Source organism: Carettochelys insculpta, chromosome 3 (genome assembly GCF_033958435.1).
Source record: "Carettochelys insculpta isolate YL-2023 chromosome 3, ASM3395843v1, whole genome shotgun sequence".
Classification (NCBI taxonomy): domain Eukaryota; kingdom Metazoa; phylum Chordata; order Testudines; family Carettochelyidae; genus Carettochelys; species Carettochelys insculpta.
Genome location: NC_134139.1, coordinates 60,390,023 through 60,414,842, shown reverse-complemented (window position 1 = coordinate 60,414,842; position 24,820 = coordinate 60,390,023). Strand labels below are relative to the sequence as shown.

At 45.6% G+C, this 24,820-nt stretch overlaps 1 long non-coding RNA gene across 1 annotated transcript; it reads left to right on the top strand.

The window, feature by feature from the left end:
* The first annotated feature begins 1,584 nt into the window (after positions 1–1,584).
* LOC142011092 (uncharacterized) lies at positions 1,585–23,252 on the top strand. The gene is made up of 3 exons (XR_012644967.1): positions 1,585–1,786; positions 21,116–21,187; positions 23,165–23,252. It is a non-coding gene; the product is annotated as an uncharacterized LOC142011092 (long non-coding RNA).
* The last annotated feature ends 1,568 nt before the right edge of the window (positions 23,253–24,820 follow it).

The following is a 24,820-nucleotide window of genomic DNA, read 5'->3' as shown; positions in this document are numbered from 1 at the left end:
AAACAGGCTCAAGCAGAATCGCTCATTCCCGGTGCGCTCCCGCCAGCAGAGACCCTCCTGCCCAGCCCGGCACGGCTTGGGGGCTCCCTGCCCCGTCCGATCTCGTTTCTCAGCCCCTGCCCCGCTTGGTGAAGCCGCCTGGGGGGAGATCGTCGTAGGGGAGCCCGGTAGGTGAATAGCCTCGGACAGCCGGGCCCGGGAAGGGCCCTGAAAGCGAGTCAGGGCGGGGCTCGCCTTATCCCTGCTCGCAGCTAATTGCAGCTGCTGCCCGGTTCAGTCTCCCCTCCAAATGCGGGGCGGGCCAGGCAGCTTTAGGCTGGGCCCCTGTCAGCAGGGGAGCTGCACAGGGCTCCTAAACCCCCGAGCTTTGCTCCCGGGCGAGGGGGGTCCGAGCCGCCCCAAGAAAGCCACCTCCGGCTGGCGGGGCAGGGCGCGCCTGGCCTCGCCTCTCTGTGCCTGCAGCAGGGGCTTGGGGATACGCCGGCTCCCGCCCAGGGCCGAACCCAGCGGGCAAGGGGGTCTGGCGGCGGGCCCCTGCCGCAGCTGGCCCCGGCGGAGCGATGGGCTGGAAACCAGGGATGGGGACAGAAGAGTGGCCTGGAGCCCAGGGGCCGTTGGGCTTCCCGCAGCCTCCAGCCCGGGCCTCTGGGCCCCCACGACGGAAACGCAGACCGGTGTTTGGGGAGCAGCGCATTGCGGCCCCCCCGCCCCGCTGCACATTGTGTGCTATGCCCGCACCGTGTGCGGTACAAATCGGCTGTGCTTTCACACGCACACAACCGCACACGTCGTGTGTGTGTGATAGAATGTCACACTGCGTCGTCTTCATTGCTTGTGCATCTGTTGTGCATCTACACGAGGCACTCCCTGTGTACACCATTTACATAGCACTGTACAGCCGATACAGGGAGAGCCTCGCGCCCATGCACAACAGATGCACAGCGGATGCAGTATCGGACATTGCTTATAGTGTGTATCACTCACGCGCACAAAAGCGGTGTCTGGCCCCCGCGCTGCCCCGGCTGGCACAGCTGCTATCGGGTAGCGGGGCTCGGAAGAGGGAGGGCGAAGCGCACGAGCCCTCCGCGCTGTGCTGCGGACACGAAGGGGTTTCCCCTTGCCGGGCTCCGAGCCCCCCGCCAATGGTGTCCCTGGGGCGCGCTGGTCTAGCCCGAGCCCTTCCCACGCTCCCGGCTCAGGCAGCAGCAGCCAGGGGCCGGCGGGGTTCCCCTTGGCAGCCGACACCAGGGAAAAAGCCCGCCGCGCCCCGGAACAACGGCACCGGGGCTGGGCTTAACCCAGCGCCCCCGCGGCGGCTTCAGCGCGCGCTGCAGCCCTGGCTGCGGGCCGTGGCCACGCGCCCCTGTGCGGGGCTGGCTCTGGGCGCGCGTCCCCAGCCCGCCCGGCCTGCAGCGTTTGCGGGTGGCGCGGCATCTCCCCGGCTCGGGAGAAAACCAGGGGCAGCTCCCTCCCTCCCTCCGGGCGCTGGGACGGGCGAGCTCCCGAGGGTGGGACGCTGGCGGGGCCGGCACAGCGCTGTACCTAAGCCTGGAAGTGGCCGCGATCAGGCCACGTTGCGCGCCCGCCGGGGTGGGCAGGCGAGTTGCTGGCCAGGGCCCACTAGCCCGTGGGCGACCAGAGCCCACGCCGGGCCCGGAGCCTGGGCTTGAGCAGCAGCTGGACCCCGACACGTTCACGCCCAGGGAGGGCTGCACCAGGCTCGCCGTTGTCGGGAGCGCCAGAGCCCGGCTTTGCAACCTTACGCCGCAGAGGAGCCCAGGCTGAGGTCAGGCTCCGCCGCGGGAGCAAAGCCCTCGCTGTTTAATGGGCGGGCAATGAAGGCAGAGGGTGGCACTTTGGGGGGGCGGGGAGCGCTGGAGGGAAAACTCAAAGCACCGGCTCATCTCTTTGGGACGAGAGCGCGGGGCGCGCGCCGAACTCGCCCGCCACCCATGACAGCCGGACGGGCTTCCCCGGGCTGCCGGGGCCGTTCCATGCGCAGACGCCGCAAGGCTCCTTGCCCGCCGCGCGCCAACGTTCCAAAGGGCTTGTCCCGCTCGTGCTGAGCGCCTGCTGCCGAGCGCAGCGCGGGACTGCCAGCGCCCGGCCCGGAGCCGTGTTTAATGAACGCGTTGACCCGAGGAAGAAGCAGGCGCCCGGTGTTAAATATCGACACCCGGCGTCAATGAGCAGATGGAGGGGTAATTACCAGGAAGGGAGAGGCTCGTTGGGCACAGCCAGTTACTTCACCCCCCAAATCGGCCGCCTTGGAGCACCTCCAAGGCGAACCACATGATTGATTAGGGGATGAGCTGTCGTGGGACAGACCCACTTTGAGTGGGTCTGTCCCACGACAGCTCATCCCCTAATCAATCATGTGGCTCGCCTTGGAGGTGCTCCAGGACCCACTCTCAGTGGGTCCGTCCCACTAGAGCTCATCCCCTCGTCAATCCTGTGGATCGCCTTGGAGGTGCTCCAGGACGGCCGGTTTGTTTTGTTAGGCTGCAACCCGCCACTGCTGCCTCTCTGGCCCCTCTTCACCCCGTTACGGAAGCGGAGTTTTGCAGGCGTGCTGTCCCTCGGCCGTCTCTAGCCCAGAAGCCAGAGCTTTCCCTGGCAGAGGGATTGAAACCATTACAGCCCGATCAGGAAAGGCTTTTGCTTCGGTGACTCCCAGGTTCTGAATTAGGGCGGCCCTTGTTGTTGTCTTGGTGGAGGCAGGAGCTTTGGCTGCGAGATCTAAGCCCTGAGCCGACGCCAGGCTTGCACGGGGACTTCAAGCTCTCCCTTCGCAGAGCGAGGAGGCGAAACTGGGGGCTGGGGGGGACAGAGGCGTCTGGAGTGGCAAAGGCTGCCTGCTTTCTCCCAGCGTCCCCGGGAGCGGACCCTTCGAGCCGCCTGTTTGTATGGGGGGGGGGAGTGTGGAGGGACGGGATTAAATCAGCAGCGTGCAAAAGTGGGCACGAAATGCAGCCACGGGCAGGAACTAGGGGCGGAGAGCCGGCCCGGGTACGGACTGTAAACCCCCGGGGAGAATCGCGCCCCCAGCCTTGTGCAAAGGGTCACGGCTGAGCAAACCTTTGGAAAGCGGGTCAGTTATCCGCGTAGGGCAGAAACAGGAGCCAGGAGCTCAAAATCTCAACCCCCCTGCGCTTATTTCTTTTTAGCTCGCCCTCCTTTTTGTGGGAGGCTCAGTCTGGAGTACCTACAGCTGGAGAGACTGGAAAGAGCAACGCAGGAGTTAAATAGTAACTTCTCCTACAGGCAATAATTAAAGGTCTTATTTAAAAACACCCCCACACCCTCCCATGGCACCACGGGTTTATAGTTAATAGCCTAGCCTGATCACACAGAAACATTCCTAGGACTTGCCTCCGAACGGACAGGAGCTGGGAAGACCTGCTCTAAATTCGCTAGGATCACAAACCCTGGCAGGTCTTCCCTCTCTGCCTTAGTTTTTATTTAAAAGGCAGCTTTTTACAAACGGGTTTTATAGGAGAGCTGGCCGGCCCCAAACAGTGACAGCGCTCCAAAGGGAGGAGAGAGAGAGAGAGAGAGATACAGATAGGCCCATCCCAACTGCTTTTTACCTCAGTGGATTTAAACCTGTGCATGATGGCAAAGATTTGGTTTAATACTGGACTATGGGAAACAGTCACCAAAGGCCCAGGTGGGTGGGTTTGAGGCAAACGGAAAGACCTGTTTTTCACAGCCTATAAGGCTTTTGGGTTGGAAATATCTGGCATCTCCCCCTGGTCCTCTTGCAAGTTTTAGTGGAACAGGCTCATAAATTCATCTGCCACAGAAGTGTAGCACACACCTGATATCAAGGGAGAGATGAGCTGGCTCCTTCCAGCTGGGCCTCTGTTTGATTTACTCTGGGTTGTTAACATGGGTGCTGCTGGGTGTTTTGAAGAGAAAAAAGGAGTCAGCAGTCAGGTGAAGAAAGCTCTTGGGTGCTGAAGGGGGCTGCATTTTTAGCTAAGGGGTTTGATGTGGCTGGGAATGTTTTTATAATGCATTTTCATTTGGGCCCTGCTATCTGCTCAGTTAATCTGGTTCCGGCTATGCTACAAGTGTCTGTCAAGCGACATTTCTCTCAGAAGAGATATTCCCACAAAACACCCATCCAGAGCACAGCCATACACTAAAGTGGATCAAAAGAGTGACCCATTCTGTTGCTTGAACGGCCAGACTGCCTGGCTGCTCTCTCAACAAAATGGCCAGCTGGAAGCACAGCAGAGGTGCCGGTTACACTACAGCACTGTCGACAGAAGTCACTGTCTGAAGAGATTTCCAAACAAAATGTCGATAGACAGAGTGCAGCCACACAAAAAGCCAATCAGAAGAGTGCTTCCCTTGGTCGACAGGGCAGCCAGACAGCCTGGTTGCTTTCTCAACAACACAGGCACCTGAAGCACAGCAGACAGGGTGCCCGTTGTTCTGGATGCCCCGTCTATGGAGACAAGGCCCCCTCAGAGCTCCCACACAGCTTTTTAATCAACAGAATCTGTCAACAGTGACATTATGCCTCCTGGCTGAGATGCAGAACGCTGCTGGCAAAAATACTGAGTTTTGTCCACAAACTCTCAAAAACCACATTTTGTGTGTGGACGTTCTATCGGTTTTGTTGACAAAAATGGGATTTTGTTGGCAAAAGTTGCTAGTGTACTAGCTCAGTGTCCTGGAGGCCCTGTCTGTCGACAGAAGACCCTCCCCAGAACGTCCAGACTGGCTTTCTGTCAACAGATCTCTGTTAAAAGAGGTGTCCTGCCTCATGGGGGAATGGCAGAATGCCATTGACAGAAGAGCAGAGTTCCATCGATTTACTGTCAACAGAACACCTAGTGAATCTAGATGTTCCCTGGGATTTGTTGACAAAACCCTCTAGAGTTGACATAGTCTTAATCTTAGCTCTTAACTCTTCTTTTTCTAAGCAAGTCAGTCAGCGACATGAAGTTTTATGTGGCTTATCTAGCTCAGGGACTGGCCCCTGCAATGTACTGGTTGTCATGAAACACACCTAGCAAGGAGTTTTGAAGCAATGGCCCTGATTGAACTAGTCACACAGGCAACAGGTGTGGTCTGTACAGAATGTCAGAGTTGTTCAGCTCAGACTTCCCCTTGCACCAGCCCCTTCTGCAGCCGTGGAGCATGCTGCTTCAACTTGGGCTGCAAAGTCAGCTTTACGAACTGCACAGGCATGCCCACAGGAGCTACAAACCTGAATGGAGGCAGTTGTCCTGTTCTGACCTGTATGAGTTCATTATTCACTCCCCCTTATCCCATTCCCCCTCCCCCACCAATAGTGTAAATCATAAAGTGCTAAAGAGAAAGACAAAAAGGACATTCTGTCCAATACTTATGCTCTTGTTCAGCAAAGCAGTGCAATAAATTAGCAGGCCAGAGGGAGCCCACAGTAAAGAAACAGGTCAGTTTGCTGGGAGACAGCCTGCTCTAATGGGTATACCTGGGGGATTTAGAATTAGGTCTCCTGTGGTCTATCTCTAGCTCTCTCTTTAATCCCCTTTCTGTTTGTACCCATTTGAAAAATGAGCTACCCACCACCTATCCACTGTGGTAATTCTGTGTGGTGCTTTACTAACCCATGTTTGAAAAACTGACCAGACGCCCTCAGAGAAGAAGCTCTATGTTGGCTGTATAGAGAGGGATGACAACACCACTTCTTATGAAGGTTTCTTGGCATTCCCGTTCCCCACTCACACCCTAACTTCACTGACTGATAACGTTGGCTGTGTCTACACTACCCCCACCTTTTGAAAGGGGGATGGTAATGAGACACGTTGGGATATGCTGAAGAGGTGCTGCAGTGAATATGCAGCACCTCATTGGCATAATGGCAGGCATGGCACTTGGAAAGTGCTGCTTTTGATTGCTTGTGGCTCATCTACCACCAATATAACAACCTATAACCAAATAGGAATAAGGGGGTTTCAAAGGGTGCAGGGTCCTTTCGAAAAGGACCCCATGTAGACGAGCCACACGTGATCAAAAGTGGCACTTTTAATGTGCCATGGCTGCCACTATGAGATGCTACATATTCACTGCAGCACCTCATTAGCATATCCTGAAGTGTCCCATTAGTATTCCCCTTTCAAAAGTGGGGGGCTAGTGTAAATATAGCCTTTGCCAACAGTTAACCATTTGGGAAGAAATGTTCCATGTCTGCCTCCAGCTGCATATTTTGGAAAATTGCTGTCAAAATGGTCCAAACATTTCTGAGGAGGCTAAGGGGGAAAGACATTATTTTGCCCCTACTAAAAAGTGAGCCTTTTTTCTTTGACATGCATTGGAACAGAGACTTGTGCCAGGCACGAACCTTTTGCCATCCATATGAAAATTCCCTCAATTTTGGTCCTTGGTTTAGTGCTCATGAAAGATGCCAGACTGACAGCCCTGGAAGCAGTATTTCCTTGCCTACTGGTCAGGTACACACCCCAAATAGCAGAGCGCTTGCCTGTTTTATGATATGTCTGCACCAGAAATTCTGCAGAGGCACCACACGTGTAAAGGTTGTTGGTTTTATTGTGGCATGAATGAAACTTGCTATTGACTTTGGACCCCTCCAACTCTCACCTGAGGAAGAGAGGTAAAAAGAATATAACAAAAGTTTATTATTAGAGCTACCTTGAACATGGCACGCTATGGCTGCTGCTACACTACCATTCTCCCATCGGAGGTGCCATGGCAATGACGCAATTCAAAGCAGGCTAATGAAGCACTGACATGGATATTCAGTGCCTCATTAGCATAATAACGGCCGTGCAAACAGACTTCAAATTGCAGGTTGACAGTGAAGATGGGGAGCAGCTTTGAAATAAGCGCTCCTCTTCGACATTCCCTTACTCTCACAGAATTAGATCTGAGTAAGTGAACACTGAAGTTTATTTCAAAGCTGCTCCCGTCTTCACTGTCAATCTGAAATTCGAAGCCTGTTCGCACAGCCACTATTATGCTAATGAGGCACTGAATATGCACTTTATCGCCTCATTAGCCTGCTTCGAATTGCCTCATTGCCATGCCACCTCCGATGGGAGAATGTTAGTGTAGCAGCAGCCTCAGACTACCCGTTCTGTAGACAAAACTCTCCACACATCCACACACAAAATGCGTTTTGTTGACAGTATGTCAACAAAAGTCGGCACTTCCACTGACTACCTTCTGCCTCTCCCAGATGAGGAAAAGCGCCTTTTGTCAACAGGTTCTGTCAACAAAAAAGCTGTGTGGACTCTCTGGGGGAGCCTTCTCTTGACAGACAGGGCATCCAGATCAATGGACAGTTTGCTGTGCTTCCGGGTGCCTGTTTTGTTGAGAGAGAAGCCAGCCAATCCAGCCGCTGTGTCAACGGAGCGGAGTGCTCATCTGACTGGCTTTTGTGTGTGGCTGCACTCTGTTGACAGAAGTTTTGTTGGGATATCTTTTCTGACAGTGGCTTCTGTCAACAGATCGCTGTAGTGTAACCATAGCCTCACTCTGGCTATGTCTACACTATCCCAAAACTTCAAAATGGCCATGCAAGCGCCTCATTAGAACGCCGGGAGCCACGGCAGATAGGAATAAGGGCATTTCGAAGTTGGTAGGGTCCTTTCGAAAAGGACTCCCATCTGGACGAGCCGCGCCGCAGAAAGCTGTGGCAATTTCGAAGTGCTGCGGCCGCCGGCATTCTAATGAGGCGCTGAATACGTATTTCAGCGCTTCATTAGTAAACTTCGAAATGGCCATTTGCATGGCCATTTCAAAGTTTTGCGATAGTGTAGACATGGTCTTTTGAGTAGGAATTATTAGGTCATCTCAATTACATTTACCTTTCTGAATTATTTCCCTGCTGGATACCATCTTTGATCCAAGCAGCAGCTTTTTGAAGAATTTGAAAAGCAAAGTTCTTTAGAAGTTAGACTAAATTAAGGATGATTAGACAGTTCCAAATTCTGCCAGTGACTAGCTCTGTGGCCTTGGACAGTTCATACAGGGAATATTTTCAAAGGTGCCAATGGCAGTTGGAAGCCTAACCTTACTTTTAGAGGGAGCTAGGCACTTAACTGCCATTGGTGCCTTTGAAAATCTGCCTTTTACTGAATTCACATCTCAGTTCACACATCTTCAAAGTACAGTAATGGGAACAACAAAGCTTATCTCCTTCACAGCTATGATTATTGGGGTATAGTTCTCTGAAACCTTCCAAAGAAAAATATCAGACAAAGACAACTGTTGTTGAAAGCTGTGTGTGATATAAACTGGGGAACAGGAACCAACACAATGACAGCACACGCTTTGAAGGAGACAGACAGGGCAGAGGGGCCAGGACAGGTGTGTTCAGCAACATCACAATATGGCCTCTCTTTTGTTTGGACAGAATAAGGATGTGACAAAGAAAATAAAGGATCAGTAGGAATGTATGTAGAACCTGATCCTGAAGATGGTGAAGTAATTTGACAATGACAAATTGATGAGGCCAAGATTAATTAGTATGTTCCTTCAAAAACCCCCATAAAAATTCTCAGACAATTCTATTTCAATGGGTTTTTATCATTGTTATCTGTGTCTGAAGAGTCATTTTTTTTAGAGTTGTTACATATTTTCTTCAATATCAATATATCTGGGATGTCAGTTTCTCAGAATTTATCTAAGTCTTACATTTGGCATTACTGAGTATCGCGAGTTGTAAAGTAACCTGATCAAACGCTAGTGTCTAGATTTAAAGCAGAGGCAGAGAGTCCCAAAACCCAGTGAAACACGGGTTTATTGAGTGGAAGACTAAAGATCTACAACGTACATATTTAATTAGACTCAAATGTACAACTTGCTTTAATGTATTAATATTCTGTGAATCAGGTCATGGAGTGAAACAAATTGTCTCGTGAATAATGTTGTCAAGATACACACACAAGCGCAAGGTGTCAACTCAGATAATAAGATTTTAAAACAAGTGATCGCTTTTACAGGGTTTTAATTAATTTATGCGTCGAGTACATCTGTGTGCAGTTTAGTTTCTGATAAATATATATAGTTTTAATTTGTCTGATAATGTTCCTTTGTGGTAATAGAGTCACATGAGTTTTAAGATGCACTGGATTTATGTTCTTTTATGTCAGGGGTTTATGTTTATTTAAGTGAAAAGTGCACATTGATTGCCTCTATTTGTGCTGTTTTTGAATCTGTTTTGCTCTTGTGTGGTATCAGTCAGAACTACAGTGTTTTTATACTAGTACAAGTGAGAGGAAAAATTAGTCCTTTCATATTATTTATATTTTTCAGTTTATATTTTTAGAATCCTTTGGTCTAATATGGGCTGTTTCACTATCCTACCCAAATGCATGTTTCTGAGCCCATGATGTATTATTACTCTACCAGACCATCAAAGAGGAATGCTTTGTAATGGCAGCAACTCAGTACTTGTACAGGAAATAGGTTGGGTAAACTCCTTTGAGCTTCAAACAGAAGCATAAACATCCAAAGAATGACCATGGCAAAACCTAGTGCACAGTTTCCCTTATGTCAAGTCATCATATTGTTTCCCACCTTCCTCTTGGCTGACAGACTCAATTCTTATGGCTAGGAATAGGAACCTGGGAACTGTCAGACTGGCTCAGAACAGGTGAGCCAATAGACCTACTTGGTAGGTCCTTGGCAAGGTGTGGGAGGGCAGCTCAGCAGTCCTGGAAAGAGCAGGGCCCCAGGTACAAGGAGCAGGGCCAGGCAGCCATCCCCTAGCACCAAATGGAGCATGCCACCCAGGGCTCTGCAGCTTACCGCATAGAGCTCCAGCAGCAATTTAAAGGGCCCGGAGAACTGGCTGTCACCACTGTGCAGTAGTGGTAGTGGCTGGGAGCCCCAGGCCTCTTTGAATCACTGGGCTCACGGCAATTGCCCCTTTTGCCACCACCATTGGCAGGCCTTCATCAGACCAATGGTTCATGTAGTCCACTATCCTGTCTCTGACCAATGTCAGAATCAGATGCTGTAAGAATTCAACAATAGGTAGTCCCACCAAAGCAGGGGAGGCATAGGAGTTGGCTCTGGACCTCTTTGAAATGCAGGAGCAGCACTGCTCTGGCGGTGTGCAGCTGTGGGTAGGGGGGAAGTACCACGGTCTTGGAAGTGCTGAGGGCTGACTGGCCTTGGCCACATCCCTTCCACTCTTGGCCCTGCCCTTTCCAGGACATAGATCTAACTCCCCGCTCCTCCCCGTCACCTTGCCCATGGTGGTTGTTGGTTCTGCTGGCAATAGGCAATTGTGGAATAATTTGCCCCAACATAGGTCTCATTGACTTAAAATCTGAATTCTAAAGTTAAGTCAGTGGAAAGGCTGATTGATTTCCATTATGTTCAATCCATTCTTGGATGAAAAGGTATTTACTTGTTCCTATAACACAAGAACTAATGGGCACCAAACGATATTATAGGTAGCAGGTTTAAAACAAACAAATGGAAGTGTTTCTTCACCCAACGCACAGTTAATTTCTTTGCCAGATCTGACTGTGAAGGCCAGGACTTTAACAGGGTTAAAAAAGAGTTAGATAAGTTGAGGGAGGACTGGTCCATCAATGGATATTAACTAGGATGGGTGGGAAATGGTGTCCCTAGCCTCTCTTTGTCAGAAGCTAGCAATGGGCAACAGGGGATGGATCACTCAATGACTACCTCTTCTGTTCATTTAATCTGGGGCACCTAACATTGGCCACTGTTGGAAGAGAGGATACTGGGCTTGACGGACCTTTGGTCTGACCCAGTGTGGCCATTCTTGTGTTCTCTGCCTTTACCCTACCAAGCTAAGAGGCTAGTTTCATCCGTTATAATGCCAATAACAATTTCAGAATAAAATTTAGGAATATGTGAGTACACTGATTGCTTTCCCCTTTCAGTTCATTCATTTCTATTCTCCTTCACTAAATGGCAACTATGAGCAGTAATCAAACTTTCCCATTATATTTGCCTAAAATAAACACGTTTTAGCACAGTACAGGATGAGAGTTTTCAAAAAAATGGTTTTGTTACTGAGGTGTTTACCAAATTACCCAACAAGCAAATTATAAATAGGAGGAAGGCATATCTATGGGACTGCCAGGCATTATTATTGCTTAATGTTCACTGCATTTTGGAGTAGCGAAAAAAAAAATCCTTGGCACGAAGAACTCACAGTTTAAAAGCCTGATCCTGCAAACACTTCCTTCCCTAGGACTACTCTTGATAGTAAGCACCATGCACAGTAAATGTTTTTGGAATCCAAGCCCTCAAGTGCAGACAGAAGAACAAGCAGAGATGACAATGTGATTATGCATTCAATGGACAAGCTAATGCATGCATCTGGATTCCACCCAACTTCCATGGAAGTCAACAGAAAGACTCCTGTTAATGTGATTCTTAGCTACCCAGGTATTTCTGTGTTTGTATAGACTGCCCGAAGGGCCTCACAATGCTAACACCACCTTGCAGAGGAAGAGAAGCACTCTCCCTATTTTACCTATGGTGAATTGAAACACAGCATAGATTATCTGACTTTTCAAGGTTACTTAGTACACCTGTGACTGAACCAGGACTTGAACTCAGATCTCTTTGGTCTCTGTGCAGTGCCTGAGCTAGTGGACTGTCCTGCCTATGCCTAATGGAAGGTGTAAGAAAGGAGCAAATAACTTAAAAAAAAAGGTTTGCGTATCTTATTTTGTAATGTAGCATAAAATGAAATGTAGCTGCTTCAGAGGTGAGGGCATGATCTTCTCTTGTATCTTGGTAAACACCCGCCCCCGTGCGCCCACCACACTTTTGCCTTGACAGTGAAGGAGTAGTTTGTGGTCATGTTTGTATTTTTTTTTTTAACAGAAGCAAATTAAATTCTGCATCTTTCTTGAGCACTAGGCTAGGAGGGGGTGCCCAACCTGTGGCCATTAAATGTGGCTCCTCCTTTGAGCCACGTGTCAGGAGTGCCCTCTGCTGCTCTGCACATGTGTCCCACTGCTTGGGGGAGCAGCGCTTGGTGGCAGCAGGAGCAGTGGTGGCGGCGGAAGTGGTGGCAGCTCTGGTGAGTCACTGGCATCGAGTTAGAGTGGGGGGGGGCGGGGCGTGAGCTGGGGGTGCCTGACTCTGGGGGAAGAGGAAGACATTGAGTAAGAGCAGGGATTGGGGGTGCATGGCTCTGGGGGAGGGGGAGTAGGTGAGAAGAGGAGGGCTTGGGGTGGCGGGAGGGCATTGAGCCACTTACTATATATTTATTTTTAATTATCTACCAATATATATTAGATAGAGTGTAGATAGAGTGTAAAGAGCCAGGTACTATATATTTATTTTTACCTATCTTATATATATTGGTAGATAAAGCAAGAGTGGCCAACCAATTAGGGATAGCCACAGATAGTGTGCAAAGAGCCACGTATCATACATTTATTTTTATCTAAGAGTTCTAGCTAGATAACAGCAACCAGCCAGGCAGCAGAGGTGCAAATCTCCCCATACAACCCTACAATGGAAGCTTCAGCCTTGAAGGTTTAAAGGAATAGTTCAGGTTCAATACCTAATTACTTGTTTTCTCTCAGAGCCACAAAGTGTGATGGTGATATAGGCATCTGTCCACAAGGAAGTAGATGGAATTAATCTCTCTGAAGCCCATCACCATCACCTCTTAGAGCTTCCTTGTTTCACAAATGCATAGGAATAATCTTCAGATTTTCACTACTTTTGGTCATTACTGACCTGGGTCAGATTTAAAGATACCACTCTTTTTTTCATTCAGTTTTCTTTGTAAATCAGGAATGAAATGTGCAAGTTTGCTTCTTGGAGTTATTTTTAAAATAATTTTCTTCTAGCCACCTTTACATGTCAGATTTTCAAATTACAGAATTACAGAAATGTTTGAGTTCTTTGAAATATTATTGGAAAAGAAAGTGCAATAAGAGTATGACAAGGAGTAAAGACAAGTTGAAATTCCCCTGATCAGAAAAAGACCCAGGGTTTGACATATTAGTTTTATACTAGTGTAAGTCCACTTATTTATACATTTTAAAATAAGAAACAAATAAGGTACTGCACCTGACAGCACTAAAATTAAGCCTAAAATAATAATATTAAATTGGCTTATTAATAAATTACAAGGGTTTGAAAGCCTGTTTCTCAGTTGTGTAACTAGTAGCAATATACTACACTGAAAAATAGAAAATACTGAATTATCACCTTAGTCTAATTGCAGAAAGAAAGCTGCAATGAAAGCAAATACTGCTTGCGCATATATACATCTTTGTGTTATGAGAAACAGAAATGTTTCTTTACATTTATGCTTTATCAGTTGACTGTTTAATTCAAGCGAGTTGTACAAATTACAACAGTCAATGAAGTAAGAATAAGAATCCTAATAAAATCCAAATACTGTACTTAAAATAAAAGCACAGTTGTTCATTAATAGACTATTGACTTTCACTGGGTTAAATAGCTCACGTAGTGATTAGACTTGGAAACCATAATTGTTCTTGTCACCCAAACTCTGCTGCAGTCAATATGTTTTTATCATATACATTTTTAATCACATATTAATAAACAAGAAGGTGTGTTTTATTGATGGCTGGATTAGTTTATTGACCAACTCAACAACTCCATGTACGGTTTCTGAAAATATAAGCAAGGTCAACACATAAAGATAGTGTAAATTTTATCTAAGAGAATAGACTTTTCCCCTGGGTTTTCATGGGATTTTCATTTAGTTTAGGGATTCTAGACAGGGAACAGTTTCAAAACTCTGGTTAGAAATTCTACAGAGAGGTTTTCTACTACAACAGCAGCAGAGTCTACAAAGAGAAGTACAGCATGCCTTCATTAAAGACCTGCTCTAGTAAGCAATTCCCCAGCTCCGCTTTTCCCCTTTAATTATGCTTAAGTTTACAATGCAGTTTTACTGAGTCTATAGTTACAGACCAACTCTATTAAGCAATTATCTCCTGGTCGCTCTGGTGTTCTCTCTCATTCACACAAACACAAAATCCACAAGCATATACTACACAGTCAGCTCAACTATCAGATCTGATGAGGCTGAACTGTGACAGGGAAAAGGAAAGGCAGCATTGCCTAAGCTGTAAGACTATAAGGCTGTGTCTACACGTGCACGCTACTTCGAAGTAGCGGCACTAACTTCGAAATAGCACCCGTCGCGGCTACACGCGTCGGGCGCTATTTCGAAGTTAACTTCGACGTTAGGCGGCGAGACGTCGAAGTCACTAACCTCATGAGGGGATCGGAATAGCGCCCTACTTCGACGTTCAACGTCAAAGTAGGGACCGTGTAGACGATCCGCGTCCCGCAACGTCGAAATTGTGGGGTCCTCCATGGCAGCCATCAGTTGGGGGGTTGAGAGACGCTGTCTCTCCAGCCCGTGCGGGGCTCTATGGTCACCGTGTGCAGCAGCCTTTAGCCCAGGGCTTCTGGCTGCTGCTGCTGCAGCGGGGGATTCATGCTGCATGCACAGGGTCTGCAACTCGTTGTCGGCTCTGTGTATCTTGTGCTGTTTAGTGCAAGTGTGTCTGGGAGGGGCCCTTTAAGGGAGCGGCTGGCTGTTGAGTCCGCCCTGTGACCCTGTCTGCAGCTGTGCCTGGCACCCTTATTTCGATGTGTGCTACTGTGGCGTGTAGACGTTCCCTCGCTGCGCCTATTTCGATGTGGTGCTGCGCAACGTCGATGTTGAACATCGACGTTGCCAGCCCTGGAGGACGTGTAGACGTTATTCATCGAAATAGCCTATTTCGATGTCACCACATCGAAATAGGCTACTTCGATGTAGGCTTCACGTGTAGACGTAGCCTAAGATTGTGTGCTACTGGAAGGCTGCAGCCAAGCTTTCAAAAGCCAATTCCTAAACTGTACTTACACTATTTACACTTAGAAAATGCTTTCTTGTCCTTAACTCTGCTGCCCATAGCCTTCTCCATGTATCTCTTGCTTCCCTTATCCATTTTCTATAATTCTGAGTTTCTGATTTATATTCATTACTACCTATGCCCCCTTTTTTCATTTGTTATATAGGTGGTAATTTTTAACAAATGGAAGAATGGGGATGTAGATAGCTAGACAGATCGATCGATTGATCTATCTCTGTGTGTTTTTGTGGGTATTTTTTCTTTTGCATCTGCCTTCACTCTCCCTTTTTTAAAATGAATTCAGCCTTCTTCCTTGATTTTAGAATTGTGGCTTTTGGGGCGTCTTTAAAAGTGTTCTTAAAAAAGTCCAAATCGTCGTTCACGTTTTTCTGATTAAAGACTTCCTCCTAGATTTGGTTCATAATTGTTTTCAGTTTTTTTAAATTGGCCCTATTATAGCACCAAGTATATATAGAATTGCTTCAGGCTTTATTCTGTTTGTATATTATAAATGTGATCAAGTCATGGTCACTTTTCTCCAAACTACCAATGCTTTTTGCTTCCACGAGCAATTCTTTTTTAAGTGTCACAAGGAGGTCTAATGTAGAATTTTACTATGATGAATGCAACACTTTGTGAGTTAAGCAAATGCCATCTACAATATTTAGAAATTCCAAGGATGACAGCATGAGAACTCAAACATACGTCACTCAAATTGAAGTTTCCACATAATCACACTGCTACCACTCACATTCTTAACATTCTAGATAGATGTTTAAGAAGCCGGTCTTCCTGTTCCCAAGTATGATTTGGTAGTCTGGGGCAGACACCAACTAATACCTCATCTTCTGCTTTATCCCAAAAGTGACAAGACTGTTAGGGAGAAGCTAAATTGATTCTTTGCATTCATATTTATTTCAGAAGATGTGAGACAGATTCCCACATCTGAGCCAATCTCTTTAGGCCACATATCTGAGGAACTGTCCCAGGTGTCAGCAGACGTTATTTTAGAACAAACTGATAAATTAACAGTAATATGTCACCAATAACAGATGGCATTCATTCAAAAGTTCTGAAAAAAATTGCAGAACCACTTACTGTGACACGTAGCCTCACTCTTACAGCCTCTGATATCTTGTTTCTCCAAGATGAATCAAATTCAGTTATGCTCTATGTTTCCAATTGTTCTAGGTTCCCTTGTGTAACTACAGGTTGAACCTCTCTAATCTGATCCTCTCTTGTCTGGCAACATCCATAATCCAGCATGATTTTAGTTAGCTGTATGACTACTTATTATGGGTGTGGCCAAGTTTCCCATGGTCCCATAAAGTTTGTTGACAGCCAGCAGTCCTGGCTTTCAGTGTTCTGTGTGTTATTTAGCTGTAATTTACCCCTAAATATCTTCTAATAGCCCAGGAAACAGTGGAAGTGTTGGTAAAGCTGCTAGACAATATTGACCTCCTGCGGTCTGGCAAATTCTCTCTTTTGGCATTGGTCAGGTCCAGAGCATGCTGGATTAGAGAGCTGGATTCATATCACATTCATGGAGAATGGAAGGAATGTCTCAGTACAATTTACTCATGTGGCTGTTTCTAATGCTTCCACTCTAATAGCTTTAAGATGCAACTTTTGTATTTTATCTTCATTGGTGCACGGTATAATTCTGGGGGTACTGGTCAAGGGGAACACTTAAGATCTTTATATAAAGGTCGAAGGTAAGGTAAAAATAATTAGCATAATGGCAAAGAGAGTACTAATTATCAACACCACCAGTAGCCCAAGGGCACCACAATTTTAAGAAGGAATTTGTGTAACATGGAATCCTGTAATCCATTAATACCCAGTAGTGCTTTGAGAAAGGAGCTCAGACAGAAGCAAAGAAGCAGACTGCCACAATAAATGTACTTTTGACAGAAAATAAAAGGTGAAGCAGAAAGACATCCATGCTGAATGATGACGAGACACCTGCGGATAACTAGGACACTGGAGAAACTGTTCATCCTCATACAAACATTATCCCTGTAATGCTTCCAAGAGCACTAAGATCTTGCAGTACAAAGCTACTTAAAGGCATTAATTGGCCTACTCCTCCTTGCTAACTACTGTCAAACTTTTAGTTGATCAGGCCAGGTCTTGCCTTACTACTATTTCATCACTTTTTGGATTTACACATTTCCTCGCCCTAACACGGGCATGTACGCACAGCTCAGTCCAACAGGTACCTGGCAAGTCTATATTTTGGGAAGGAAAAAAAATCTGGGTGGTTGAGTAAATAGCAGCTACATGAATTAAACAGGAGTCCTTCGCTTGAACAGGAGAATCTCCTTGGATTCTGTCCTGACAGTACTAATTGATAGTATAAGTATCTCTCCTGAATTCCCATCATATGTATTTTTAAATCAAAGCAGCAGATTTCACATGTGACTTATGAATAATTTTGTGGTTTCTAGGCAGATGTACTGGCTATACTGAGGTGGAAGGCAGTGGAAAAATATTTAATTGGAAGGTAGGCTCAGTCTGATTTATGGAATTACAGTAAGGTCTCAGAGTATGCAAGGGTTCTGTTCCATGGACCCTCGCGTAACCCGGATTTTGCACAAGTTGGGGTCCAGCTTTTTCCCTGGCAGAACACATGTTCTGCAGCCTGGGAAGCAGCAGAAAGGTAATTCCTGGGCTAGGGGTGGTAGTTGGGGAGCGTTAAGCCTAGCAGTGGGTTGGGGCTGTGGGAGGCAGGCGGGGGGGAGCTAAGCCTGGGGTGGGTTAGGGGAGTGAGGGGTAAAGTTGAGCACCAGTGGGGAGCTGGGCTGCAGGGGTGGGGAGTGGGTGGGGAGTTGAGCTGGAACCAGAGCCATGCCTGGGTGGTGAGCTGGCAGAGGGGGTTACATCATAGCCATGGGTGGGCGGGCAGCTTGTGAGCCTGAAGGGGGGTGACACCGGAGCCACGCAGGGTGGGGGGGGCGGCTTGAACCCAGAGCCACTTGCAGGTGGTTTAAAAGGCCAGGGGGTGGGGTCATGGTCAGATGTGTAAGAGCAGGGGTTGCATACTCTGAGACCTTACTGTATTGAAGGAGTACAACGAACCACCCACCAGAGGAGAAAGAAAATGTTGACATAGACAAACATGTGAACATGGAATGAAAAGCCAGTAACATGAGAGTTCAAATCATGGCTGTGTCAGTGACTTATTTTGTGGCTTTAGGCAAATCCCTGAACATTTCCCAGTTTTCACCTTTGTAAGATATGGGTAATCTCTACCTATGTCAAAGATGTGTTGAGCAGATTAATTAGTTAATATATGTAAGATGCTCTGAGGATTTTATAGGCTGTAAAAGTGCTAAGACTTACTATTAATATATGCCAGCCCATGTAAGTTAACATAAGGATGATTTAAACAGCTACATACGTGTATGAGGCAATGTATAATTGGTCAGTTCTGCTGAGAAAATAAGAGGTCCCTTCCTCAAAGAGCTTAGCATCTACAGGCAAAGGAGATGCAATGCAACTTGTACACTACAGGGTCCCTCTTGGTTGCTGTAGATGGACCAAGTTGCAGGATGGGAGGATGTATGAGAGGAGAAGAAGGGTGCTCATTGTACAGTAATTGCCTAAGTATATGGACAGAGGCGGGGAAAAGTGGCAGCAAGTCAGGAGCTGGTAAAGGAAATAAAGAGTCCAGTCCCTAGATACCGATGCTCAGTTCTTATTAAAGTCATTGAGAGCTTTGCCAAACTAAGGACTCAGATAGTGATTGTCTCACAAAGTTCCACATTCAGAAGTTAGCCTTCTCTCGGGCAGCCAAAGACGTGCTATGGCTCAGTACACAAGGAAGACGAAACCCCTCTGAAAAGAGGGAGCCTGGGAAAGCCACTAGCTGCAGACACTACATCAGCATTGAACTACCATCAGGGAACAGAAACAGGACCCCAGGGGACAAGGAAGCTGTGGGAGAACTTGTGTCTCTGTGTAGCTAATCTAGGCCTCACAGTAATGGCCCAGAATCTGTGCCTGGGTTTGTGGGCTGACTCCATTATCTGTTTCAAGATAACCACACCTCACCCACCCTATGGATCATCAGGTAGGAAAACTCAACAAGGTTTTCATTACTGAGTTTCCTGTCCCTTAACTCCCTCCTCACACCTTTTTCCACAGGAAGAGATGGGAGGGGAGAAGAGGCATGAGGCCCCAAATAAGGGCAGAAGTATTTTCTCTCAAGGAAATGGTCAGGAGATGAGTTTGGGAACACATGGAGACTGAAACGGTATAAGAGCTTGAGAGTGCAGTGACAGAGTGCTTTAAATATAGGAGGAGAAACCTGAACTTAATGGAGAAGATGAGGGGAAGCTAGTGGAGCAATTCTGCAGGCAGGGAGTGTGGGAGGCATGTACAGCGTGGTGGGAACGGAAGATGATCTGGGAAGCAGCATTTTGGATTGACCTGAGGGAACAGAAAGTGGTGTAAAGAACAACACTACAAATTACATTCATGGAGTAGCTAAAAACTGAATAAACATGTAACTTTTAGTGACAAGAGCTATTTTTTCCTTGGATGTTATATTTAGCAAGCACAAAAATACTGTCCTCATGACCTGTATGCAGTGCCGTTATAGCCATGTTGGGCCCAGGACGTTAGCGAGACAAGGCGAGCGAGATAATATTGGAAGTTGGTCTAATAAAAGACATTACCTCACCCATCTCAGAACCCGAAGGTCATAGGGGCTGTTCAAGAAGGTGCCTCCATATTTTGGAGATAAATCCCTTTCAAAGAGCATTGTAAAAAAACCTAAACAAACTATACCCTGCCCTCCTCCCGCTTTTCTGGCCAACACGGGACTGGGGGTGGGCACTCAGAGGGGTTACGTTTGCTTGACGCTGTCACAGTGCCCTTCTGCGCAGCCTTTACACTAACAGGTGTCCTGCTCCTTGGGTTTGGCTTCAAGAGTCTGTGTGACCCAGGGTTAAATCTAGCTCTGTAAATGTAATTTGTTTCATACATATGGATAATTTGGTATAATACATGTGGAGGATGAAACTTTCCTGATGTCAAAATGCTTGAGTGTGTGTGTTGATAAAATAGAACATAAAAGGCCTTCCTAAATTATGTAAACTGAAATGACACATAGGGTCTGATATTGGTCAGCCAAAGGAGATGCTAGACAAAATTTTCACAAGTTACTACTTCCTTTGGGTGCTCAGCATGAGATACCCCAAAACTGAGGCACTTAAAAATCAGCCATCAATCACTTCTGAAAATGTAGACCTTTTTCATTGACATCAGCTGAGGAAGGATCAAGCACATTATAGCATTGCACATATATTAAGGACCTGACCTTGCATTCCTTGCATGTCAAAACTCACATCAAAATTCAGTGGCCCCCTTGACTGGAATGAGAGTTATCAAGATCAGCAAGACTGGCCACTCAGCATTCAGTGGCATTTGGATATTTGTAAATGGCTTGTACAGTACATGCAGTAAGGTGCTCAGCACAAGATAGTGAATACTGCGATTTCATGAACTTTACACAATCTTCCTATTTACATTGTTTACCACCTATAGAAACACTCAAGGAGGACTCTGAATTTAGAGACCAGTTACGGTGTATAAAACAGTTTCTGACATAAAAAAATATCAGTTTATGAACTGAAAATGGTTACTTTAAAAAAACTTCATTGATGTATATTATTTAAGAGACAGACCTTCAAATTCATATTAAACTAACAAAGCTGATACATTGTTACTACATCTACAGTCCAGAGATTGCACTTTGCTTTAAAATGCACTGCTTTATTCAACTTTTCTTGAAAGCCAACTTCTCCCCTCATCTCCAGAAAGTCCTTAATATGACATCTATACCCGCACTGTCACCTGTTTTAAAACTAACAAATGCATGACATATAATACAAGATTTATAAATTAAAGAAACCCACCCCTTTTAAGTAATATTCTTTAAATCTCAGTTTTTGACAGTCCTCCTATTTGCTCAGTAACTGTAATAGGCATATTTTTCAGAAAATAGTGAATAAAAACTGACAAGCTATCGGGGGAATCTGAATGCATAATTGATAGGGGCATAAATTAATATGATTAGGCCTTTATTGGGTGCCACTGCTGCCAAACCTACAAAAGGGGCATGGAATAAAACATGGGTATGTTCTCAGTGCTGATAGACATCAATATGTAATGCATATTATCTCAAGCCTTCTCATGTAGTCTGCTTATGACAGCACTCAACCTAATTGAAATTTTTATCTTTCTGTTGCATACAGACAGTTTTGACTAGCTGCTTCCTGGGAAGAGAGAGAAATCCAAATGACCCAAGTGAAGGTTTCTCTGTGGAGGTACATATCCTTAGCACAAACCACTTTAAAATGGCTTTCTGGCTTTCTAAAGTCATCCTCAGAAAGCTCCATTAAGGAAGACTTCAAGATTTGTTTTGCTTCCTCCCTTTTTAAAGGAACCTAACAATGCATTCCTCCAAAAGACAAAAGTCAAAAAATTTCTGCAAAAAATCATTCTGCCGCCTTTATTCATGCTGAGTACCTAGACTTCGGTGTGAAATGCAAAGAGCTTTGTGATTCAAAATATTTTCTCAACCCAAACTGAGTTGCAAATTGAAATCTCAATTTTTTTTGTGAACTGAACTCCTCAGAAAGGTTTGGCTCAACCAAAAATTTTTATGACTCCTTCCTCCTACAAATTAACTTTTGAAACAAAAAGCACTTCAAACAACCCTAAAAAGATGTTTTGACAATTAAAAACATTTTTAAATGGTAAATTAGTTGAAAGACACCTTTTCCTGCAAAATGTTTTGTATTCAACAAATCAGCATTTTCCAACAAAAAATTTCATTGAAAAATTCCTGACCAGAGCTACTGTCTATTAGTTTATTCCATGAGTATTCTTGCAAATAATTATTAGTAAACATGTTTATCACAATAGTGCTAGGTGCTGTACAAATACAGATAAAAAAGCAGTCTCTGGTTCAGAGAGTTTACAAGCTAGAATGGGATTATTCATGGAGTAAGATACTACTTCATGTGATGAGCAAAGGATGACCATATGTCCTGGTTTGGCCAAGACACACTCTTTTTTAAGCCCTGTTTCAGCCATTCCAACACTTTTGGCAAAAGAGAACATCTGTCCTATTTGCTCTCGCCAGCTTGTTCAGTTGGTAAAAGCATAGTGGATAAATGCCTGCTTTTGTGGTGTGGGGAGTGGTATGGAACAAAATGCAGGAAGAGCAGTGGAGATGCCAGCCCAGCCCCATGAAGGGGGAGGCCGAGCTGGAGGGTGTGGAGGAAGGGTTCCAGTGACCCTCAACAGCTTCAAGTGGGCAAGGGGAGCAGCTAGTTTCAAGCGACTAGTCACAATTGGAGGTTGGGGACCTGGCAGAATTCAAGAGACCAGTGACAGTTGGAGATGGGGCTCGGATAAGCAGCGTTGGCCAGCCTTGGTCACCCTAGAAAGACAAGAGTTGGTTCTGAAGCTAACTCTCAGTTTTAACTTCCTGTGGCATAGGAAATTCATAGATTCCAAAGCCAGAAGGGACCATTATCTCATCTGTCCATCTGCACAACAAAGACCACAGAACTTCCCTGAAAACAAATCCCTACAGCACCTCTTCTTCAGAGAAAACATCCAATCTTGGTTTAAAAAATGGTTAGCAATGGAGTGTTCACAATGACGTTTGGTAATTTGCTCCAGCTCATAACTTTATAACATAGGAACAGCCACATTGGGTCAGACCAATTGTCCAACTACACCAGGATCTGGTATTCCCACAGTGGCCAGTGCCAAGTGCTTCAGAGGGAGTGAACAGAACAGGTGATCATCAAATGAGCCATCCCGTGTCACCCATTCCCAACATCTGGAAAACAGAGGTTGGGGGCACCATCCTTGCCCATTCTGGATATTGATGGATCTATCCTCCATAAAATTACCTAGTTCTTCTTTGAACCGTGTTACTATCTTGGCCTGCAAAACTTCCTTTGACAAGGCATTCTACAGGTTGATTGTGTGTTATATGAAGAAATACTTCCTTTTGTTGGTTTTAAAACAGCTGCCTGTTAATTTCAATTGGTAAAGCCTACTCTTTTATGTTATGGAAAGGAATATATTATACTTCCTTATATCCTTTCTCTGCACCAGTCATGATTTTATAGACATCTATCATATTCTTCTTTAACTGTCTCTTTTTCCAGACTGAAAACTCTCAGGCTGATTAATCTCTCCCCATATAGAATCTGTTCCCTAATTGTAATATTTTTTGTTGTCCTTTCCTGTACCTTTTGCAATTCCAATATATCTTTTTCCAGATGGGATGACCACATCTGCATGCAGTACTGAAGATATGGGCATAACCTAGATTTATATAGAGTTAACATGATATTTTGTGTCTTACTCTCATCATTAAAAATTTACACCCTGTTTTCAGTATGAATTTGTCTCCTTATTTCAGGGGCAGTTCCTAAATGCTAGAATTTATTTTAGAATCTACACACCCATTTTCATAAATAATGATAAAAAGTCACTTCCACCATGAAATAGAGTATGTTTATACTTGTGTAAAAAGACAAAACTGCTATCGTTTACAAATGATTTTCTTCTGCTAATTTTTCATTATTCTATGTTGTAATTCCATAATCATATAGCCATAAACTCTAGGTCATCCATAAATATAAAGAGGCCACCTGTGCTTTGAAATTTGCGGAATGACATGTCAAGAGTCATACAGAAGCTAAGTATCTGCACCTGTAATTTTCCAGCAATTTGTATATCTCACAGCATATAAAATACTCTGAGTTGCATTTTACATCTGCCCTTGGCAGTTACAGATTTAAGATGTGAAATAAATGCAACATGATTTCCGTAACATTTGCTTATTTCAGACAGAAACAGGCTGTTCTATGGAATTCATGATAAAATTAGTTGATAACAGGGGATTTGCCAATCAAAACTAATGGACCGATAAAATTTTTTCTGTAGCCCCATGAAGAAAGTCACAGCCTCTTTTCAGTCCTAACATGAGTGTATCATTGAAATGATGTTCTAATTACCTCTGAGTTAAAGTTTTCCAGATCTTTCCATTCCATGAAAAAGAACTGTATTTTAAGTTTTCTTCCCAATTTGGAATGAAAGTAAATTTTAAAATATTGCAGTGTCTAGTGGGATGGGAACTTCCAATATCAACCTGCTGTACCATTAACATCTATCTTATTTCTCTATTGAAATAGCATCTTAGTCTCTAAACACCAAATAAAATACAACAATAAGACTATTGAGAATAATACATACTTAAAAACAAGAATGGGTCATAGTAGGACTGTGAATTAAAATTCCGTTTAACATCAAAACACTGGAGTACAGTACTTGGTGGAGACTCTGCCTATGCCTATGGGAGAGCTTCTCCCATCAGCACAGGTTCTACACTTCCCCAGTCTAGTGCTGGCTACACTGGGAATTTGGTTGGTATAACTATGGCACTCATGGCTGTGGATTTTCCAGCATACTTCTAACAAGGGCCCCACATAGGGATGGAGGTGCTAGAAAGAACCAGAGGCTGCATGGAGCAGCCTCTGGTCCTTCCTTTCACCATACCTGGCCATGACCCTTTTCTGACTTGGCTAACTCTCTCTTGGAAAGGGGCTTTGCATTTCTGAGGGGATGTCTGCGTCAGCTGTTCAACCTCACCCTTAGCCCCTGCTTGCACCACACAACCACAACAATTCAACTGGACAAAGGAGACCTCCACACCTGCAGATTATGAATTTGCCTCATAAATCACATCCCATTTATCATGATGGTAGGGGTTCTAGCCAATGGAGAAGGATGACTGAAACATTCTAGACTGGGCAGGCAGAACAGGGTATTTGATAGACCCAAAGTACACATGGTCCCAGGACATGACTGCACCCCAGACCTAGTCCCACATACATGACACCCTGTTCCTGTCAGTTGTTACTTCCCTGTGA